The sequence below is a fragment of the Lipophrys pholis genome, assembly GCF_963383615.2.
Source record: "Lipophrys pholis genome assembly, chromosome: 16".
Classification (NCBI taxonomy): Eukaryota; Metazoa; Chordata; class Actinopteri; order Blenniiformes; family Blenniidae; genus Lipophrys; species Lipophrys pholis.
The window spans coordinates 19,447,636-19,469,602 of NC_137634.1; positions in this window are offsets into that span (position 1 = coordinate 19,447,636).

Genomic DNA, 21,967 nt, shown 5'->3' on the forward strand with positions numbered 1-21,967 from the left:
GTGCCAGATTTCATGGTAACTCAAAAGTCTAAGCAAAAGCTCACTGAAACCCACAGTGACTGGGTTCATTAGTTGTTGTTGGTTTTTTTTTTTGGGGGGGGGGGGGGGTTGTGAGAGAAACTTTACAGAAAACCAGGAGAGGAAATCTTGAGTGTGAGGTCTGCCTTGTTCAGTTGTACCAACTATGTCACACAGGCCGTTGTTTTATCAACCACCAAAACAAATTTGAATAAAGAAAAAAAAAGGCATTTAAAATTAGCTCTCAAAATCAGAGCAAAATGTTTCCTCCTGTGTCAGACAGTGGGGGGGTATCTGCTAACGATGCTATAACCCAGCTGGATGAAATTAAGCCTCTCAAATGTCAATGGGAACCAGCTGAAAAACAAACCGAGTTAACAATAATTAGAGCAAATGCACACACAGCAACTTGGATTAGTTAGAGGATACCTGCTGCAAAACAATATCGCCAGATGGTCGCAGGGGGAAGAAGTATAAAGATAATCCACGCATGATCAGCCGTGGAGTAGCAATAAATCCATGTTGCCTAACTGGTAAATCAAGTTGGTGTAAATTGATCACAGTGTAGTTGGTGCTTCAGAGGCCGCTCTTTACACGAAAACGTTTCAAGTGAAAATGCTTTTTTTTTTTTTTTTTTTTTTTTTAATCAAACCACACATGCATGCAGAGACCAAAACACTACAAACGAAGACGAAGGTGGATTGCTATTACGGGTGACTCAACTATAAAACCATCAAGTCCCAGGAGAATCTGGACCTGGAGTCACGGCACTCTGGAGGCTGCCATTGTCTTTATTGTCCATCTAGTCCCACATGTGCAGAACTGTTTACTACAGATGTGGGGCACATGAGCAGCGTTTCTATCATCTACAAAGATGGAGTTTTTTTTGTTTGTTTTTTTTAAAGTTCCACCTTGGGAGCTGTTTACAAAAAGTTACGTTTTCAGCATTGTTGTGGAAAGCGACACCAAAGTATTTTGTTTTTGCTTGAAAACGCCACAGTCCTCCATTTATTCTCACAACAACCAACTCCTTTTCTCATCACTCAGGGTGTTTCATGTAAGAAGACTGAGCTGTTCATGATGAATACATTTACTGAAGAAAGGCTCCACAGCAAGCAAACTTCATGCTTTTTAAATATTTTAACCTACTTGATCATCACTAATGGCGCTTTTCCACTAGTACCTACTCAGCCCTACTTGACTCTGCTTGCCTTGCCTTGCCTCTACTCGACTCAGTTTTGTTTGTTTTCCATCACAATAGTACCACCACGGCGTGGGCGGAGTCATCGGTGCTTTACCCCGTCGCAAAAGTAATCACCCCCGACAGAATCTGTTTCTTCTGATGCGGAGCGAGCATATCAGCTCAAATAACCCATTTATTAGTAGAAATGTTTATATATTTATTATTAATGTTATACAATGCGGAGTGTTACGATCCTGCATCATTGTCCAGTGTTTTCGTTTAACTGGTGCCCCTGTTAACTGGTGACTTCTGCCACAAGCCGTGAGAAGGAGCTGATGTTCAAATAAGACAAACAAACTGTATCACACCTTAAACTTTGATGAAAATGCGGTTAAATGGATTTTGCCAGGACAGCTACGTATTTCGGTTGGGTTTTTAACATCTGCATTGACAACGGACCCTCGAGGAAGCCGGTCACCAGTTAACACAGAAACTGGTTCATCTGAAACACTGGTCGTGGGCTCAGAGACCTGAAACTCGTATCAGGTCGCTCCGTTGAGCTCCCGCTGAGGCTAATATTCCTGGGATCACGTAGTCGTGGGTGTAAGATTCTTGGTTCATCACTGTAAATGCCTCCATGGGTGTGTGTCGTAGTAATGGATCCGTTTCATCCAAAAGTTACAGAAAGGCTCACAATTTTAAAACGCCATTAATGTTACGCATTCCCTGGATGATGTGTGGTTTCGCGGGTCGTGAAATTGAACTCCGTGGGCGTGGATGTCTGAGCGGAGCAGCATTGACGTAGTTCCGTCTGATGCGCTCAGACTCCGGCTCCGGCTCCTGGATTTGGACGAATTCCCGTCAGTCATAGTGCTGTCTGTTGATTCTGAAATGACCTTTGGGCCCGCTCATGATGTTTCTGAAGACACTGCTTTATCACTGTGTGTACTGTGACCTTAAGTGTTTTTTTTATAACTGCTGATGTTGTTCTGATGTTTCAGAAATGCCATGTTGCCCTGATAACGCACATCTTATTAACCAACCAATTTGATAATATATATTGCAGTATCTTTGGACACCATAAATCCCAGTTGACTTATATATTGCCTAAAATAACTCTTCATCTTTGCATTCTCATGTTGACTGAGCACTTCCCCAGAGTCAGAGCCACCACTAAATACTAATATGGAACAAATTTCATTGTTATGGAAAATATTAAACCTGAGAATATATATTTAATGAAAATCAAGGCCTTTTATTGGTATATACTTGACAATAAAACATGTATTGTGTTTACACACAGTTTTTGGAAATCATTTCACAGCTGAAGAACATAGCTCAATTTTCCCAATAGTATGGCTTTTATTGTACTTCATGTACAGCACAGCATTCATGTCAATATAGAATTCTTTCTTCAAATGCAACACTGTTCAATTACAATATAACTGACAAATAAAATGTTTTAATGAACATTGTATGTTTTAAAACACACAATGTTCATTAAAACATTTTATATTTCAGTTTTAATGAACATTGTATGTATTAGTCACTATTTTTGCAGGCTAAAAGGCTCAATGGATCATCCATTAGCACACTTATTTTACATAAGCAAATATGGGCAACCCTCAAGAATCCAGAGATGGTGGACAGTGATGAAGACTATACTAGCATAACCAGTTAGTGACTGATGCACACTTGGGGGCACGGTTAAAGCCACCTTCACTCTATGTAAATGTCATGCTGAAACATGGAAGGCAATTTGCTAAATCATTTTGCTAATATTTGCCACATAAGCTTGAACTACACTACCTTGAACAGGTGTTTTCAACTGTATACAGTATTGTTCAGTTTTTTGAGGTGGGCAACCAGCTCTCTGCCTTTATAAAGAGCTAGGGACAGAAGAAGAGGATGCCTCGCCTCATCTTTTATGTCTCGTAAGCTAACATATAGACACTACACAGCCCACCCATTCTCCAACAGTTACATGGAAACCGGTTGCTGGGAGTGCACTCTTCCATACACGCAGTGACCTCCTCCATGTAAACAGCTTTAAGTCTATCCTCAGCACTGTGCAACTCTGGGAACGAATACATCCCAACTGGCTGGCCCGATGCCAAGTCACCACTTCATCTTGGTCTTATTTTGTGTGGATTCCATGTGTTGACCACTTCGTCAAGTTCTTCCTGCGTAGAAAAAGCACAGTACATATATTAATGTGAAATAGGTCTTACATCACTTAACTATCACTGGTTTATACTGCGTATACGATACTGGTCCACTCCGAAAATAGATGAGGCAAGTCACTATTGCCTGGGGCCCCCCTGGAGAAGCAGAGAGGTGGGCCGCTGCCGTCCTTGTTATCATCGTCGTCCTGACCCCCGGCCTGCTCGCCTGCGGCCTGTTCCCGTCTGGCCTGTTTCACCCAGGCCTGTGTATCTTGTGCCTTCCAAGCCTCACGCCCCCCCAGCCTTGTGTTCCCCCCAGTGTCTAGTTTCCTGTGTTCCCGTCCTGTCAGTCCACTTGGTCCCCGTGCCTTGCAAGTCTCCTCCAGTCCTGTGTTCCCCCCAGTGTCTAGTCTCCTGTGTTCCCCCCAGTGTCTAGTTTCCTGTATTCCCGTCCTGTCAGTCCCCTAGGCTCCCGTGCCTCCCAAGTCTTCCCCCAGTCCTGTGTTCCCCCCAGTGTCTAGTCTCCTGTGTTCCCCCCAGTGTCTAGTTTCCTGTATTCCCGTCCTGTCAGTCCCCTTGGCTCCCGTGCCTCCCAAGTCTTCCCCCAGTCCTGTGTTACCCCCAGTGTCTAGATTCCTGTGTTCCCCCCAGTGTCTAGTTTCCTGTGTTCCCCCCAGTGTCTAGCTTCCTGTGTTCCCCCCTGTGTCTAGTTTCCTGTGTTCCCGTCCTGTCAGTCCCCTTGGCCCCGGTGTCTCCCAAGTGTCCCCCCAGTCCTGTGTTCCCCCCAGTGTCTAGTTTCCTGTGTTCCCGTCCTGTCAGTCCCCTTGGCCCCCGTGCCTCCCAAGTCTCCCCCAGTCCTGTGTTACCCCCAGTGTCTAGTTTCCTGTTTTCCCCCCTGTTTATAGTTTCCTGTATTCCCGTCCTGTCAGTCCCCTTGGCCCCCGTGAATTTCGAGTCCCCCCCCACCCCTTGGCCCCCGTGCTTTCTATTAATCGTCAGTCAAAATGAGTTGTGCGATGTACTGTGAGTGACGCAGGCCGAAGGAAATACTTGGAGCTGCCTTTTTTGTGACAGTCACCTAGAAAGAAACACACTAATGAATGAACAAACTCCAAACAGAAAGATCTTTCAATCAAAAAGGTCATGACGACATTTCTTACTCTCTCAGGATAGTGGGCTCCAGGTCCGGGTTTCTTTGAGGTTTCTTCCAGAGGAGGGCGACGACAAGCTATGGTGAACTGGGGAGGTTTTGGTCTGAACTTACTGGTGTCCACAACCTTATAGGCAGCAGGTCCGGGAGTCTAAATGAGGAAGAAATATATATACAGTAAAAGAATGCAGGCTTTCACATGTTTCCAAAGTGCTTGGTTGAAAATGTATATGCACCTTGTGTTTGTCTTCATGGAAGCTTCCATAGTTGTGGCGGCCTTTAATGGAAGCAGCTGGGGCTGAGGGCTTAGTCACACTTTTTGCCCCCAGTACAGCTGGCAGATGATAGTCAGCTGGACCTGGAGTATGAGCAACAGATAAAGTTGATATACTTTGTCCTTGTAATTCACAAAATACAATACGTTGATTCCAAATAAGTATGACACCTGGTGTTTTCTTTGGGATGACTTGTTTTCCCCTTCCAGACAGAGAGCAAGAAGGGATTGTAGGGAAAATGATCTTTCTGGATTTCTCTGTGGCATAATGACCTAAAACACAGAAGAAATTCAGCTGAGGATGACGCTGACTGCGGAACAGATTGATTGCCAGTAGTGTTGAAATATACAATACTAGCTAAAATTCTTTTTCATATTTCAAGGACTTTACCAACCTGGTCCAGGACCTGCGGTTACTGTTTGTTCCTTCCAACGGCTGCTGAGTGAATATGAAGGTGTAGCATTTCGCCCAGTTCTGGTGACGTTGGGGGGGACGAAATATTTTGGTCCAGGAGAGCACTGCATACTGGACTGACCATGGCGCAACCCTAAGCTGAACGCTGGTGCTTTCTGTTTTGTAGGGTCGTGATTTGTTCTGCCTGTATCAAGGAGAGATTACAATGATGATGATGACAATGATAAGAGAAGAACAAGACACAGGGTGATTGCAGCATGGAGACTTTCAGTGCGGAGTTTGCATGTTCTCCCTGTGCCCGATGGGTTTCTACAGGTACTCCAGCTACCTCCTGCAGTCCCAGTGTGGTTTAAGTGGTAACTCTGAATATCTTATATGGTTTAACAGGTTATAGCAAAAGGAAAGCTGCTTGAGCCTTTTTAATAATAGTGTTGAAATAAAACGGGATTAAAAAATGTTCCTATATATAGAAATTCAGGTACAATGCATAGGCTTGGAAACAATTTCTCCCTCTGGGTTCTGAATGTGTGTTAGCCCTGTTATGGAACTGTGACGTCCCCGGTGCACTGGTGTCAGCTCAGCTTACTGACATGCTAACTTGAGAAGTGGTACCGAGTAAACGATGGATGAATGTATGACACTGGTGCTAGTGCCTGTCATTTTAGCAGTACCTGTAAGTGAAGGCAGTCCATGCTTGGGCCCAGGGCTACTATAAAGAGCAGCTATAGGTCCTCTTCGCTCATGGGGCCTCCAGGTCCCAACCCAAGGACCGGAATTAGGCATTTTCTTTCCAGACATATTTCCTGATTTGTTATACAGAGTACCTGAGATGACTTTGTTGCTGCCTGAAATACTGTAGAAATCGCTCCTCAAAGTTTAAGTTGCTAAAAAAGCGAATACGCTAAACTGTCTTTTACAATTGTTGTGAATCAGAAACTGACTGAAGCTTATCTTTGTTGAAGGGGGTTTATACCTCTTTTCACATCAAAGACAAGCAAGTTATGACATCATGTGATGTAGTCAGCCTTTAATCTTGGAATCTGAGCAGCATTTGCAGATGACATCACATCCTGTGATGATGATGTTCAAAACTGTAAAAGTGACACGCCCCCCCCCCCCCCCCCCCCCCCCCCCCGTGGAGAAAAAAAAAGGGGGGGGGGGGGCTCACTTCTACAGTTTTTATTAACTTTTGATCATTAGACAGGACTTCAGTTTTGACCACATTCAAGTCCACATTCAGATGTGAGCACAAAGCTTTTGCCACCTCGTGAAAAAGAGGATTAAACTGGAGCTTTCTATTTGTCACAGCACTGATGAAAATGTCGGTTTCACTCAGATCATTCATTATTTTCCCTTTTCCAAGTATGATGAACTAAAGGGCCACTTCCTGTCAGTCTTATTATGACGGGCCAGCTCTGCACCTTTAACATCCCTTGGCCCGCCCCCTCACTCTTGTTGCTCTGCTGCTGCTGCAGCCGTCGGTGTGGCGTCGGCATGACCGGCTTCCTGATGATTAAAACTAATCATTGAAACGATCCATCCATAAAAAATAACCACCCAGATCTCTTCATCGCTCACCCAAACATCTCCCCGCTCATCGATGAATCGAGCCACCTTGTACTTTTTATGCAACTTGCATATCTGTCGTGTCCCGGACTTCATTGAAACCCCTGCCCAAATAAGGCTAACATTAGCGCTGTAACACACATGGTCAGTCTGATCACTTGCACTTTTATTTAAATAATCCTTCTACTTTTTAATTTATTACCAAGGCCGGATTGTTAATTAGACTGTATTATATTAGGGTAATTCTTCTTTTTTGGTATTTTAGACCGTTTTCGACTATTTCTGTTACTTTCTAAAATAAATGCTAAAACCGCTATGTGGTTTTGAATGGGCTTTGACCTGTTGCATGAATTGAAAGAATTAGGTATCTGTTGCTCAACAACCATGATTTATTGAAAATAATATATTGAAACATGCATGTTTATGATATGGCTTAGCTTTACAGCTAATGATTTTGATTTAAAAGTGCACTTTATTTCTTTTTGAACTGTGAATGGATATAATGAAGCTTCAAATTGATTTACCTTGATATGGATTTTCCTGCTGTGATTTATCGCATTTATTTATGGCTGTTTATTTACTTAACAATGAACAATTGTTTAAAGGTGCTAATGTTATTTTATTTTCTCCTTTAAAAGGCATTTAAACTCATTTATTTTGCTTGTTGACTTGTTTTATAGGTCAGGTTTTTTTTGCGTTAGTTCTGGATCATCCGCCACTCTCAACCACTAGATGGCGAGCCACCACCCAACCACCGCTGCATTGGAATAATTGATTTCTTGGTTATGGGACATTCGGACTATTTGGATTATACCCTGAGGATTCTTTTTTCTTTTGGAGCTGGGGGGGGGGGGGGGTGTTATTAATAGCAACTATATATACTAAAACGAAATCCTTTTCTGTGTGGCAATTATTCACATACCTTGGCTCCGCAGCCGGACCTATTTCTGTTTACCTTTTTATAGTCAGTTCCTGAGCCCCTAGTGCGTTATAATGACTATGCACTGACATTTGCTGCTTACGACCTCCCTCAGTTGGCAGGATGGTAAACTTCTCACGACTACCAGACACGATCTCTACCATTCCTGCAGAGGCTGAATAAGCTGATGCCAAATTATTGTTTCCTCCTACCCTTTTGTAAATAGCACCAAGCCCTGCAATCTCCTTCTCCTTTGGCTGGAGTCCACTACATGTTATGTACAAATATTTCTTACAACTTCACTTAAAATACAACAACTGAGCAATCACTTCAACATTAATGCATGTTCACATTGAAAGAAAAAAAAAGGCATTATCTCATATTGTATTTCTTCCCAACCAAGATGTCATCGTACTCATGGATGATGCAACTCTGGCAAATTACATCCCTTCCTACGGTGACCGAATTGCTGTCTTCAATTTCTGCAGAAGTAAAATGTTCCTGTCCAAATGAAGCTACACGAAATGCAGGGATAGGATAGGTTCATAATGACAAAGGAGGCAAACAAGTGACAAAACACAGAGGTGGCACTAGAAAGATACCGTTGCCAGCGAATGCTGGATTAAAAGTTATCCTTGAAGGAAGACAAGATTTTTTTTTCCTGGTGGGGTCATCTCCTAAAGGACCGGCGTCTGATGTAGAGTTTGAGGTGTGGGACTCCAACCAGAACTGCCTCACCCAAGAAACTTGCGAGTCCATTGGCATTATGTAAAGGACACTGAAGAAGCACACAGGTATCATCAAAAGATGACTATTACACGTCATGTTGCCACTATCGACGTTCATAATGTCAGAAGGGAAAACGCTTTGCAAATGTTCCCATATTAACTTTAAAAAAAATAAAAAATAAAAAGCCTAACTGGAAGGGATTTCTACAAACCAATTGTGTTCACAACCACAATTACACTAAATTGTAGAGCAGCTCTATCAAAGTTCCCTTATGCTGTGAATAAATCCTTAATTTCTAAATTGTGCCAGAATAGGAAAATCCATCAATTACTTTTACAGAAGATAATTTATCTCTTGAATTAGTGCCTCCTTAGTCCGGACACAGAGGGTATTATAATAACTCCAGGCTTTGACATAGTCTTTAATTTCCTTATATGGACGTGTTCATTCAATGCAACTGGAGAATGGCATTTCATGGGGGGGCTATAAATTTAGATTGAATTATTCATTATTACTTTTTATCCTGAGATTACCTGAACTAGCAGAACAAATACAATATTTAATAGTGTCCGATTTATTCTCATTGGGGTGCTGATATTGGGCTGATATTGAAGGTTTCATAATGTTAAGAGTTCCCGCTGCTGCACCATAATTGGTTCCTCTTGATGTATAAAATGATACGGATTGAAAATCCACTTTTCACATTGAAATGGAAAAGTTTACTCTCAGGGTTCGTGCTCTTATGTCTCTGTTGCCACGTAACTGTGTTTCTTTAAATAGGTCAGCGAGAGCATGAGTGAGATTTGTTCTGCTTTAATGCTGCAGGTGATTTGTGAAATGCCAAGCGCACGGTTCATTCTTCTGATGCTTTGGTTTCCAGACACCGAAAAAAACTACCGGCTCGTAATGTAAATTAAATGAACGTGTATCCTTAGGTAAACTATTTGTGTCACAGCCGTAGGGTTGCGTTTTCTAGTTTGTCCTGGCTGGTGTCTTCATGACTGACTGTCCGTTTGTGTCTCCGTTATTTTTATTTCCCCGGTGTCATCCGTCACGTTATTGTGTGTTTTTAGTTTTGTTTTTTTTTCTAGTGCCATGGTTCATTGTTATAGGTTCTGCACATTTCATATTTCATTCTGTGGCTGATGTCTATTTAAGGTAACGTCAGGCTTCTCGTGCCACGGCTGTGCCGTGTTGGATATCTATCCTCTCTGCAGGTGTCTTGTTGCTCTGCCCTCCAGGAATATATCCAGATTACTCTTTGAGTGTATTGTATGCAAATGTTATGAATATTATCTATGAATGAAGACCCAAGCCTTCCTTTTTTTAATTAGAATGTCACCCTGAAAGGCGCACCAGGGCCCATTGAATGATCCCCAGCTTCAGTAAAGCATTGTTTCGCGCTTCATAAATATGAAAGAGAGAATCACAAAGGTTTCATATTTAAAAGAGTAATCAGATTTTAATTACAAAAGTTTACGGTGATAACAGCTCAAATAATGTACTGTATGTAGTCACAGAAGGCATTTTGTAGCGCTCGGAGACATAAATGCTTTGGGGGGGGAAAAGGTTTTTAATGCTGACATACTGAATAATTATGGCATTATTTTCTCAATACATAAATTGAAATCCACGTTTTAGTGATAAACACAGTGTTGGAATGACAAACAGTGCAGATGGTTTTGTTTTTTTTGTATCAAACTGACTGTTTGCCTTTTTTCCTCTCTTAGACCTGGTAATCCTGGCTGTGCCTCATTGTCTCCACACTCCCGGTGTGTGTATATATATATATATATATATATATATATATATATATATATATATATATATATGTGCTGTTTTGTTGTCAGTCTGTCGCTCTTGTTCACATTTCTCTGTACTGTGTACCAGTTTGGGCTCAAGCACAGGTTCATCTTTTTGTCTTTTATTGCAGGGGTGGCCAACAGATTTTAGTTCAGGGGCCCAATTTCATCTCGAGTGGTCCGGACCAGTTAAAATAGCGCCGTAATAAACTTATAATTTAACCTTTCGTGTTTTTCTTTGCTGTGGCACAGAGTATGCATGATGAAAATGCCTAGACTTTTGCAAAAGCAAACTGTTGTGACAATTTCAGCAGGAAGCCAAGCTTAATGTCTTCACACTCTCATGACTTTGAGGCTCGTGGTAGTTTCTGGACCTTTCCCTCTGTCCACACTCCCCTAAGGTTACAAAAGCAATGTGTGTGAAATATTCCAGGTGGTGCTGAAAACATATCGGCTATCGTCTGTCCGTGTCCTAAAAGTTTAACATTGTTTTTGTGAAACAAATCCAAAGGTTCCACTGAATTGAAACTCGTGTCCAAAAAAAAAAAAAAAAACCCTCCTAATTGCCACTTGAAGATGTATGAAGCTCAAAGACTGTTTACTTGACCTCTTGCAGCTCTCATTAGTTTGACTACTGGGGATGCTGCTCATGACCTTCACACTTTGCTTTATGCCTCCTGTGCTGAGTTGTTTTCCCCGCCAGATGTCCCGCTATTTCCCTCTGCTCTGTGTAGTCCTTTTGTCTCGTGCTTCACTTTAAAACTCCCAAATGCAACAGCTATCAAAAACTGCCCTTTTCCAGGTCTCTTTCTATCTCATTAATGGTTGTATTTTTAGGTATGAATACTATACTCCATGGCAATGCAGCACGTGAGTGTCAGCAGTGAGAAAAATGTACTCATTTCCTACTTTTACAGATGGTAAATGTCGCATGGATGAAACCCCCAATGGAGAAAACTTTGTCTGCGTTACAATGTGAGAGATTTCTATATTAGTATTGCTAAAGTCTTTAAAAAGTTTCTAAATGCATCAATAATTCAGCTTAAAAAAAAAAAAACATAAGGAGGCAAAGGGCTGGTTTTAAGTGTCTGATGAAAACCACTGAGCTTGCAATAAAACATCTGTTCCGTCAAGTAGTCTCAAAACGAAGTGCGCATCTCACAAAAGACTCAAGCAGATGGTTTTCCTCCCCCCCCCCCTGTCAATTACTTCTTATGACACATAAGAAAGGAAGTTAATTGGAAGGTACCGCATAAAACCTGAAAAGCTGCAGCCATGCCGGAACCGAACTGACAGTTTTGCTTCCTCTTCAGCTGAGGTAACAATAGAATGAAGAGCTTTTTAGGCTCCTGCTACCTTTGTAGATGTAATGAAGTGTCTTAAAATCTCGAGGCATTTTCCGAAGCGCCGCATGAGAACAACCAAATGGAGTAAACTTTTCATGATATCTACAGGGGACATTTTCAGTTTTACAAATTGTACTAAAATCCATAATAACAGTCATGTAGGGCTGTCAAAATGAACAAGTTCACCCAAATTAATCCAACATCATTATTAATTTGATTTCAAATTTTCACAAAATTAACCCATCTGCAGTGCAGAATGACTGAGCACCCATAAAATGTCTCTGGCGCCGCATTAAGGCGATTTGTCTGAGCAGGTTGACCGTCACACATGCGCAAATGCGTAGTAAATCCGATAGTGACGACGAGAACCAACTCAACATGGGACAACGCCGGCCAAGCACATTGGCCCAGTCAATGGAAAAAGAAAAACCAAGACTGAACAGTCAACCGACATCAAGTATTATCCATACTCTGCAGGAAGTAGTTTTCTTTTCATCGAAGCGCTTCCAGCTTAAACGAAGCCGTTCGCTCTCACCTACGACAACGTCAGCAATTTAGCTAGTCTTAGAAAACGGGAGTAGCGGGAACACATTAATGTGGGTAAATTTGTTTTGAAAAAAAAGATGAACTGTTGAAGAACTGTTTAATAAACAAATTAACTGTATATACAGTATTCCCTTCTTTCTTGAGTCTGTTTGCTTATGCAAAATAAACGGCAATTAATATGGATTTAAAATGAATATTTAATCATGAATTTGAATTATTTCAAAGCAACTCTGATTAATCTGATTACAATTTTTAATCACTTGAGCACTAATTATATGATTAAATTAATGAATAAATCAAATTATAAATGACTTTTTTTTATCATTTACTAATGCAGTCGTGCGACCGTTAATGCTCACAAACTCCCTTCTGATAAAGAGCTCTAAACTTTTTTTTTCAGATTGTAGTTACATGGCTTGCCTGCTGTACCTTGACACAAGGTGTGATTCCAGATAATAAATCATGGTATTATATATTTCAAATGCATTGTTACACAAGTTGCTTTCACTATTCACGTTCGCTTTAAACAATGGTTTCTTCCCGTGGGAATCATGTAGATCTTCAGTCAGATAAAATGTTCATCTGAGTTCTCTTCACTTCGTGTTAATACCCACAGCTTTAATATACAGCTAAAGTAAGATCAGTTGAACTCGGGTTTGGATGAGCAGTGTCGTCTCATGTTACCATGGCGGCAAAGAGTAGGGTGCAAATTAATCTCACAGAAGAAAAGCTGACTTCAGTTGAGAGTCTTCATGCCGTATTTGTTGATTTACCTTTAACTTTTAAATCATCTATATGATCAAATGAAATGCCATTCTGGTAAATCCCGCATCACTTCCCACTGCGGGGCGTTGCATTTCACCAGGACACCAAATTGGCAGAGTCATGGAAGTCAGCTGCACCACGACACTCAACTGTGTGTGTTGGCATTAAGAAGACACTCGAGTGCGAAAGAAAATCCCGCCCACTGATATCTACATCCAGATTAACAGTTCTGCTATTGCCAATACAATACAGGTGTTTTATGAATGACACCGTCTAATGCACATTGATAACATTCATCATAGCCACTTTGATAATCATCGCGCGATGGTAGGAGTTGCGTCATCGCTAAAGGAGAAGCTGTGGGCGCCGTAGAAAGACTGAAATTAATTAACGTTGTTGCATAACTCCATTCCGTGGTGGCTGTGGCTCAGGTGGTGAAACGAGTCATCTTCCACCTCCGTGATGGTTTAGTCCATGTCTCCACCTGCCCATGAGTGGAGGTGTGAAGCATTAAGGCCCCACGTTGCTCCCAATGCGCGGCTGCTCTTTTGCTATTCAGCCAATCTTAATAAAGGAATGAAAACCAGTGTAAGTGGAGATCTTTTATCATTTCCTGTCAGATGAACAATGTCCTTGTGGAAACAAGACAAAATAGAAAAATCTTATCTAATCTTGTGATCACTTGTAAGACCTGTTTGAATATTATAGATTGGAGAATTTGTTTATATTGCAGGGGTGGTTGTAAATAGTGTATACAGCCTATGTCCATTTTTTTTTTTTTGTGTTAAAACAATTGTTGTCTTAAATGTACGAGGACTACGGATTTAAAGTAGCCCATGGCTAAATCTAGCGCATATACACCAAGTAACTGTACTGAGTGTCCATTAATGTGCACTGTCCTCTCCAAATAAACTAATAAAGAAAGAAATGACACCACCAATATGCCTTACATTGAAACATACATATCAGAGTGTCAACACATTTCATACTGACACAAAATGTGAGACTTGATGAAGATCAGACAGTCCTCTTGTCAGACTGTGCAAGGAATAAATATGTATTTATGGTTTTGAAGTACAAAACTTCATTGTCCCTTCAGAGTAGCAACAGCCAATTCATGAGAAAACACATGTGTACAGTAGATTCAAAAGTATGATGAGTTGTAATACAGAGAGGAGGTGAGTTAGACACCAGTCAAGAAGCGTGAATTTAATACAAACATGTTTACAACTTAATACTCATTTTCCCCCTGATATTTACATATATTGAGCAAACTAAATTACTTTGTTGAAGGACAGTCTTTAACAGCAGAAAGTGAGGAAAGGCCTTGATGAGTCACAAAACTGTTGTTCCAACAGACTTTTGAATGCATTATTATAATAAATGGGCCTTTTTTAAATTGTGATTTTGATTAACACTAAACCAGTGAGAGTGTGATGGGAATGGTGACCAGTAAGAGTTGGACATAAGAAAAATATAATATAAATTTGAAATGTAATAACTTATTTTATGTTGTCTCTGAGGCCAGGAAATCATTAATATAAATTCTACATTTTTACTCTCTTCACTTTCAGTTAAATTACTTTTAGATAGTGTTTGAAACTCAAGTCGGACTCCTTCATTTGATATTACGCCTATTTGGAAAATCCTCTGTTACAATTGGGCCTCTATTTCCCACCACCCTAAATGCCCCTCAATCTTTTTTATTGCTTCCTTGCTTCCTCTCATTCACACTCTCCTTTATCTTGACCAAACTGTTCCATCAAACTGTTCATAAGCTGTGATCAAAGACTTCAGCCCATGTATTTGACAGCCCGCATACACAGTGAATTACCATCATGTGATGAAAGCGGTCATTTCCCCAAGTTATTACCAAGCTACACTCCCCAGAAGGCCACCGAATGGAGATTAATGTCTCGGTAATGGTCATTCAGGTGTCACTCTACATTAGACACTGCCAAGCTGGAGATATCCGACCAATCTGACGAGGGTTGGAAAGTTGATCCTGCTTGAGAGTCGGAGACAGGTGGCTTATTCCGTTCTAGTTACTTGAAGTGATGTTTAGTTGCCTTACTTCACCAGCAGGTGTTTTTTTTAATTATTTATTTTTTCTCCTGGGCTTTTTAAGGCTGTTTATCAAACCTGTAATGATTAGAATTTTATAGTGTCAAGTCTCTACCGACAGACTTTAATACCATATGTTGTGAAGACCATTAGAAAGTATGAGGAAAAAAATGAAGTGCACCGCCTCCTGGGACTTGCTAGTTTTATAGATGAAAGTCACCCAAAATAATACTTCATTGTCTGTCCATACAAATGTCCGTGTACTCCCATTGTTGAGGTTTATAGTGTATTGTTTGATGTGTTTTCACTTCCAATGTCGTGCAAACAGGCCCTAAATCTTATTTGCGTTGATGTATTTCCATTCAGTGTCTTCCTCATTAGAATATTTTCAGGGGATTTTAACAAGCCACTTAAGTCTCATTATATTATATGAAAAGACAAAAAAAAAAGACTTTTCTCGTCTTCTTTTTCTTCAATAAGCAGAATATTTCACATGCCTGGTGCCTCTGTGAGGAACTGAAAGATCATGAAGCGGCTGCTCCTTTGCTCTAACAGGGAGCAGTTAAACTGATTAATTAGTCATTTGAGATCCCCCTTGGACAGTCCAGTGTGAAGTCGGACATACAGCATAGATTAATCTCAAATGCAAATATAGTTGGAAGACGTGTTTGAAAGATTGTCTTTGCCACTTTAATGAGTTACCAACCACCACCAATTAGACACGAAATAGACACAAAATGCTAAGTTTGACGTTTCGTTCTCCCTTATAACGATTTAACATGTCATGGAGAAATACATACTCTAGTCTGCACTTGCTAAGAATTTATTCCGAAAGTTTTTCTTTGAACAAATGCCTCAGAAGTGTGTCCACATTTAGAAATAAATAAAAATAAATCAATATCATAGTTTATTTTGTATACCAATTCGTATTAAATACCGGTACTCAGATCTGCTCAAGCAATATTGAATTGCATAAAAATTAACCAAGTAAAATGTCTGAAATGCTCTTTTATGTCCTTTTTTCAGCCATCTAAATACAACCTCAGAAAGAACTCTGTTATATACTGTAACTTAGGAAGAACAGAGAGTATATACCATACAGCCATAATCTACATGTTCATCCTTCCACTAAACTGATTATAAAGAGAAAGATTTTTATGACATGACATTTACAACTGATTTTATCAAAGGTTTATCCAAAAACAGGTTAACTGATAAGCAAAAAAGGTTTTTTTTTTAGTTATTTTTTTTAAGAAAGTTTATAGCTGGATAAACTCTGCTGATTTAATCTCACAGGACTGGAAGTGTGAATAATACAAGGTTTGTGCAAAAGCCGTTCTCAATTCTCAGATAACACATCACACGCTTCAAACATTATAAACCATTTTCAAACTTTTAATTAATACAAATATAAGGAGATATCAGCAGTCAAGAGTTTTGAAATGCCGTCTTGACATTTAAAGCTGTGATGTTTAATTGAAAATGTATAAGCTTTGGTTAACACACCTAACAACCATGGTGACAGGCCTGCAAATGTCCTTATAAAAGTAGTTGAATGCATGTATTCACTGGGACAAACTAACACGTACGTATACACTGATGTGTAGGAAGAGGCGCAAAACTGTGGGAATATTAACATAAAGTGATAAATGTGTGTTTTATTAAAGAACGAGGGAGGTGGGACGGACCCAAACAAGACTGCGTTGGAACGAAAGAGCATCTTGAATAGAAAAAGTCCACCAACAACATGCGTCAAAAACTGATTTGTGCCAACAAAACAACAAAGCTCCTCAGTGGAACACGGTAAGAACAAAGCAGGTTGGTTTCACATCAACTACTCATGAGAACAGACCAGACTTACGTGCAGACTCAGGCCCCGTTTACACCAGTGGCGGGCAGTGCCCGTCTGAGACAATCCACCCCTCAATAACATTTTAATAGCATGTGACCATGCAGAAATGCTGTATAAAAAGCCTTTGTATCATAGATAGATACTCGTGTCGCCAGAATAAGTACCTTTATCAATGAAAAAAATCAAATTTCACATCTTGCCTCACAAAAGCGTCTACTTTTCCCGAAACCTCTGGGGGTCGAGGACAGTGACAAACATTATCGTGCTTATCGTGGTCTTGAAAATAAAATAATGGCAAATAATAGAATCCTGACTCCTGCCATGGAGTTTGTAGTGAGCGCAAGTAAATTGCACCCGGTGCGCTTGGAGGCTGCGGTGCGTTCAATGACCTCTTGGAAAAGTCTGTCTTAAAAATTGTTTTGACAATAAATCTGAAACCAAATGTCTTTAGCTTCTCCTTTAGCCATTGTAGGTTGATAAAACCGCTATTAAATAAACACAGCTATATTTTTGTTCATGCAGCTCGCTACAGATCAGCCAGTGCTAGAGCGTGAACTCTGTGACAATCCAATCAGAGGGCTTGAATTGGCTGACGTCAAGCGAGGCCTTCGAGAACATAGACACCGCGCAGCCTGTGTCCGCCCACTGCTTCGATACGTCAGAGCGACTGCCATATTGTGAGGGGCAAGTCTGCCCTGTCAGCCTAACAAGTCTATGTGACAACGATGTGTTTCTGAAGAAAACCATGCAAATATACATTTACATGACTGTGGAAAATCATTGCTTTCATTTGTAATTTATTAAATAAAAAATTATTTCTATTTATTTATTTAATGATTGCATAATTATAGAAAGTATTGGGAGGAAATGGAAGAAGTTTGCAAAAAGGACATTGGGACTGCTGTACTCTTCTTTTAAAGCAGCAACATGATGTAGCCCTTTACAAAAATATGCAAAAGCGTTTATTTACACACAATGTGACGTTTATGTACAATGGACATGTACATTAGGGCACAAGTTATAACTTTTTTGTGGAACAAATGTAGATTTTTTTAACATATTTACACACAATAACATATTTACCCATTATACATTCATTTATTGTTACATATTTAGCTTTAATATTACTTAAAAAAATAATTGTTACATATTTACCTATTACATATTTATTTATCGTTACACATTTATCTATTATTACATATTATATGACATATTATTCTTACATATTAACCTCACATTACATATTTGTTGTTACATATTAACCTATTGTATTAGATTTATTCATTATATTTACACATTTGTTGTTACATATATTTACATATTTATAGATTGATGACAGCAACCACTCAAACTGACTTTGAGGTTGCTTTATTTCACAAATGTAGAAGCCTTGGAAAATGACTGTCTTGCACAGCCTCTTCCGCGAATTAACAATTTGGAGTTTTAGTGTTCTCATTTTTGCAGTGTGATGGAATCTTAGTTTGTAGAAAACTGAAACTCCCACTGACATGAGCCCAAAGTGATGGTTTTCAATGCCATACTGTGTGTCCTCGATGTGCCCCTTGAGAGAAAAAAAAAAGTCCTGTGATCCAATGTCTGCATGGGCCAACGGGTTGAGAGAGGACGAGGGATGGGAATCAAAAACCGGGTTCTGACTTAGAACCGGTTCCAATTGATCAATTCAATCAGAATCGTACACCCTAAATGTGTTCGATTCTTCTTAACGATTCATTTCCCAGCACAACGTCAAGTCGCGTTGCTGTACGTTGCATTACGTCACACACTCTGTGACGTGGGGATGGGAGTTCTTCAGATTCTTTTGCTGCTGGAGCTGAGGAAAGATCAACAGCAGACAGGGACGCAGTGTCGTTCACTGCTGCCACGTTTCCAGACTTCCCAGGAGACACGCCACAGTCGACCATGAGGCGGCATAAAATAGCCTGGAATTGGCCTGCCGATGGATTGTCATTCCAGTCCCCTTAGATAAACAACAAAAACACATTAACATCAATCTTTGGCATTCCTCTTCTCTCTTTTCAGACTCTCCACCTCGGCCATGGCTTCGCTGAGTCTGGCTTTCAAAGCATCAGGACATGTGGGCAGTGCATCGGAGCGGTCCTAGTGAGGAAAAAAAAGGATTTACATGTTCAGAGTCCTGTGTTATCACATTAATTCATTGCTTGCGCAACATGCAATTAATTCATCTGCAATCCTAATCTTATATATATATATATATATATATATATATATATATATAATAATATAATACAATAATAATGTTTGTGTACATGTCAGTATGTCTAAATGGAGTGACGTGTGACATGTTGCTCACAGCTGTTTGAGCACAGCCAGACAGTACTTCCTACTGGGATCAGGCTGAGGTTCTCCTGCTGGAACAGACAGTGAAGAGTACACTGACTGGTTCTGAGACGTTGCAGTGTCTGCCTGTTTGGATGTCCAGCTAGTCCTAGTGGCCACCGGCTGAAATGAAAGCAATCCCACTTGGAAGGCTATATCTAGTTACCACACAATGTCGTAGAAATACTTCTTTGAGTCGAACATGTAGCTAAACAAAGTAATTCTCCAAACTGTGTGGTATTGTTTTAACTTTATCGCCTAGTGATTCACCTACTCTTTTAAGATGAGCTGGGAAGTTGAAGACAGATGGCACTACTCCATCCCTGATCTGGACAGTCTGACCTGTCCAGTCGAAGTCCACCTGTCTGAAGTGCTCACTGCTGAGCCTCAAGTACACCGTGGCAATAAAAGCCTCCCTACGGAGGGCGACTTCCCACTGCTTCCTCGCCATTTGGTTGGTGGGAAACCTTCAAATTCGCAAACAGTTAGTCAGTAGCCATCATATATGACCACAGTTCAGTTGAAAGCAACTGATTTCTTTCGAAATGTAATATTCTACACACTGCAACTAAAATAGCCTCCGTTAGATGAACCGAATAGACGTTGATATTGCTGTTGTTGTTTGAGGGCGAGCTTAAGCCAGAGAATAGAGAGCATTTTCCACGGTTCCAGCTCATCTATCTCCCAAGTTAATGTTATATGAGCTAAACACAACAACAACAACAAAAGATATGTTTTTCCTACCTGTGGAGGGTAATTCCACGCAGTCGATTGTCCTTATTTTGTCTGTGTGTACAACCAAAAGCAGAACAGTGATGTGTCTCACATCAGGCGCCATCCTGACAAATGTCACTCACAAGATGGCGGACGCACTGACGTGCGTATGTTCCTGCCAGTCGGTGAGGCGTCTGCAGTTCATGTCTATATTCTAGAAGGCCCTGAGTTGCCAATATATTCATATTGAGTTCATATTCTCCTGAGACTTCTCCTGAGAGTCGCTCAGAATAGCAATCCAACTTCGTCATGTGTCGATACGAACGTCTCGCCATTGATGATGTTCATATTGTAAACAACAGCACCAACTCATAGTGTGGCATGCTAACTACAGTGTTTCTGGCGCTTCTGTGTAAACGGACATATTTTTCAAACGGTTGCCATTTGAACAAAAAACCTTTATGAAAGGAAAACACAAAAATGATGCGCTTTAACTTAAACCACTGTATAAATGGGGCCTGACATTTACATGTTGAAAACAAGATGTGAGACACATAACTGTTAAGACCTTGACTGCTTGACTTTGATATGATTTAGAAGCGGACATGAGTAGAAATAACAAAACTAGATGAAGGATACCAAAACAACAAGAAAACTAAACAACACACAAGGTGCAACCAGGGACTCAAACATTACCCTGGAAAAACAAGGACGGAGAGCAAAACGAGACAATAAGAAACCACGTGAAGCTGCTGTTAGAAGTCTGTTGGTGGAATAAGTTGCGACGGACACCAGTACAGTAGACAACGGCAGTCAGTAAAGTGCACCCACACCTTATTAACCTCTGTGTTTACGTGAGTGCCTTACGAGCCGCCGTGGGAAGAATATTTTCGATCTCTGTGGGATGCGTGTCAGAGCAGAAAGTCTCTCCAAAGACTCCAACAAGCTGAAGTGAAACAAACTGCTGCACAAACACGATGTGTCTCTCTGAGGGAACTATTGATTTCTGATGAATGTATTCCCAAAAGGGACGCCACAAGAGCAGGTGCTTTATTTATATTGTGCACATGGCTTCATTGACGAACAGGGAAACAGATTGATCCTTCTGTTTCTTGTTAGAGAACGAATGCTGTTACAATGTCTCAAGGGTATGTGGAGACATTACTGTTTAGTTTAGCACTGTATTTATTTCACTTTCTTGCATTTTCTGCCATATTTAACACATCGTAATATTTATTGGTCATATCAAGAGAAACATGAGCAAGCTGATATCGGCTCATCACAGATTCCTGTATGTGGTCGTTGGCACATACACACATAGACATGTAATAGACAATATATAATGATCCTGGTGTATGTTGCATGTCTACAGGCTCAGCAATGTATACAGACAGGCTTCCTGTCACAGTGTAGTGGGCCTGCAGGTAGGAATCGGCTCAAGGAGTCCAAGGATGAAGCATTGTGTTTCACATAGAGAGTGATCTTAAGGCCCTGGTATAAGACACATGAAGGTGTATTGAAATTCAAGCTGCAGCTCAAACAAAACTAAACTAAACCGCTTCAAGTAAACGTGTGTTATGTTTAGAGCTCAGCAAGTGATTTCTTTCAAATTATATGGTAGTGGTTAACAAGTAATGTTTGTCATTCACTTCAGTAATATTTAAATCTTTCATTTGATATCCAATCATAAAGATGTCAGAGTTGTGCTGGCAGTGCCTGGAGCTTTCGGCCCCTAATTAAAGCATTTAATTAACCCATAACTTCAATCTAATTTGACTTTCACAGTCTATCCAATTCATGTAGGGCCGCTACTCCTACGACAATAGTACAATGTTGTATAGTCTGTAAAGCAGTCCAAAAGCTACTGTATATTCAGAGTTTGCAATCTTTAATTTAAGCAGGACAATCGACATTTATATGAAACTGGACATGTCTCTGCTAAATATTGGAATCAAAACTAACTGCGAAGTTTTCTGCACTTTTTTTTGTTGTTGTTTGGCATCTTATTCAACAAATTAAGAGGTGACATGGACCATGTTTACACTAAAACGTCTCAGAAACACTGAAAACAATGTGGATTGCATGTTGAGCCACTGGTTGC